Below are 2596 nucleotides of genomic sequence, written 5' to 3'. Positions count from 1 at the left end.
CGGCGCTGTAGGTCCGCATATATATTTAGCTTTTTTGTTTAAAACTTTTTTTCGTCATCAATTGAAAAATGATTGAAATTATATGATATTTTTGAAATACTTAATATTTTTGAAAAATTAACCATTTTCACTAGTCTCGAGTGTTCACGCGCCAATATCAAATACGATCATGCGATTGTCAATTAAGAACTGATTTTGACAACAGCATATGACGTAACCCAAACGTAATGTTTTAAAATGCATTCATTCTTTAGGTCCAGCAATCTTCAATTTGCGTTTGTAATTATATATATATATATATATATATATATATATATATAATATATATATAATATTACATACATATAGTTTAGTAAAATTTAATTAATTTGTGAATTAATCTCAGGGTGAAGGCTGACTTACATTATTGTAAACTTAGTCATGTTTAATGAGTTTTTATTTTATTTATTTATTTACTTATTTATTTTGAGAAAACAACGGCAAATATGCATTAGGCAATTGCATTAGTTGAAGTGATTTAACTGATTATAACCGAATAAGTTTCGATATAAGTATGCTAGGAAGTGGAAATTAACACTACACATCCCGGTGCGGAGCTATAATTTCTCGGTGATGTGCGGACTTTGCTGTAACCCTGCGCATGTGTCAGTATACCTGTATTTGTGTTTACGTTAACTATGCTTTTTTTCGGATCTTGGTAACCCAAATGTACACATAGTTGTCAAAGAGAGAGAGATATCAAGACTAATTTAATGCCTGATGAAATATTTTAATTTCTGTTTGCTTGAACGTGAAATATCATCAATATTAGTTTGCAAATTTCCATAGTACTAATGGAATATTAAATCTGCAACTGTATTTGAAGCATTTAGGCATCATTGCTTAAAAAGCGTTTCGTATTTTATTGAGTATAAAACCTGGCAAATTTGCCACGGGTCATTGATCCAAATGCAGATAATCTTCTGAAGAGAATTGAAGAGGTGACCTGAAAGTTGATAATCTCATGAAATAGACTGGATTACTCTAAGTTGTCAAAGGTCAATTATGCTGAGTATTGACAGACGGTACCTAGAGCAGAGAGAGTTAAGGAAATTAATAGTCTGAATTGTTTTAAGTTGCCAGTAGGTAAATCATGCTCCTAATTATAAGTTTAAAAAATGACTTGACTGATATCCGTAAAGATATAACTTGTTAGAAAGTGTTTTGATCAAACAGATCGAGGAACGTAAACCAAAAATTATTATTTATAATGTTCATAGTGAAGAGAAATATATGTTTGATCAAGTTAGTTTGAAGACTTTAATGACCGTTGATTAGACCTAGGTCGAAGATATTGCCAGCTAAAGGTATTTGTGACCTGTATAACTGGAATCAGATTTATTCTTTGAGAAAATATTTAAACTGACATTTTGTGTCTGTGCGATTACCCTTTTTTATTTACAGTTTTTTGCGAATAAAGTCCGTAACTAGAGACGGCTATCAAGCAAGACCGGTTGGTACTCGAAATTTATACTTGTAGAATTGATTTAGTAAATTGTTATCCTTTCATGCGCAACGTGTACTGTAATATAAAAAAAAAAACACTCACAAAATATAAAAGAATTAATAAACAAAGAAAACAATAGACCTATGTTATGTTGCAACAATGGGAAGGTCTTAGTCCGGTTGATGTCTACTTTCACTTTAGTCAAGGATATAGCCCTACGACAGTCCACATAATAGAGGGATGTGGCGCGTTAGGCCTACCTGTTTATATATATTATATATATATATATATATATATATATATATATATATATATATATATATATATATATATATATATTATGAAGACGCGTTCTCGAGGTTCTAGAGTAGGCCTGCGGTATTTCTACCTCTGAAAAGATGGAGGATTATAAGAACCAAAAAAACATGGAAGGGGAAAGGGAGTTTCGATGTATGGAGGTCAATGTGAAATAAAACAGTCAATGAATAACTAATTCTTTTAGAGGTTTGTAAGGAAAGTATTCTTTCACAGTGTCGGTTGATAACGTTACGATATATATACTCTTGCACGAGAATGCGCCCTCACGTAGGCCTATATCAGTAATTCATTTCCTCTATGTTTATCTATCAAATACTTTCGTGCTATATATACCTCTGTATGTATGTATGTATGATGGATGCTTAAGTTCTACCTATGTATGAAAGACATTGAAGAGAATAAATGACTTGTTTCTTATATTTTAAATTCTTTAATGACAAGATTTACTTTTGCATTCTTCGTCTCTCTCTCTCTCTCTCTCTCTCTCTCTCTCTCTCTCTCTTTTATCCCTGAGCGAAAGCGTCGAGAGGCATAATGCAGTAGAAAGAGAGAGAGGAGAGGGGGTGGGGGGGGGGGGGGGGGAGTGGGTGCGGGGGAGGAAGTTGCACCTGGATCTAGTCAATTAAGAGGATGAGCAAAATGATGGTGTCGTTTCTATATCATTATTACTGACATTATTATTATTCGCATTATTACTACCGTTGTTAGATAATAAAAATGAAATTATTATTAGTATTATGTATTATTAATTATTATTATTATTATTATTATTATTATTATTATTTTTCTATT

The sequence above is a fragment of the Macrobrachium nipponense genome, chromosome 22, assembly GCF_015104395.2.
Source record: "Macrobrachium nipponense isolate FS-2020 chromosome 22, ASM1510439v2, whole genome shotgun sequence".
In the NCBI taxonomy this organism is placed as follows: Eukaryota; Metazoa; Arthropoda; class Malacostraca; order Decapoda; family Palaemonidae; genus Macrobrachium; species Macrobrachium nipponense.
The sequence above is the reverse complement of the archived record's forward strand: the minus strand, read 5'-3'. Positions refer to the sequence as shown.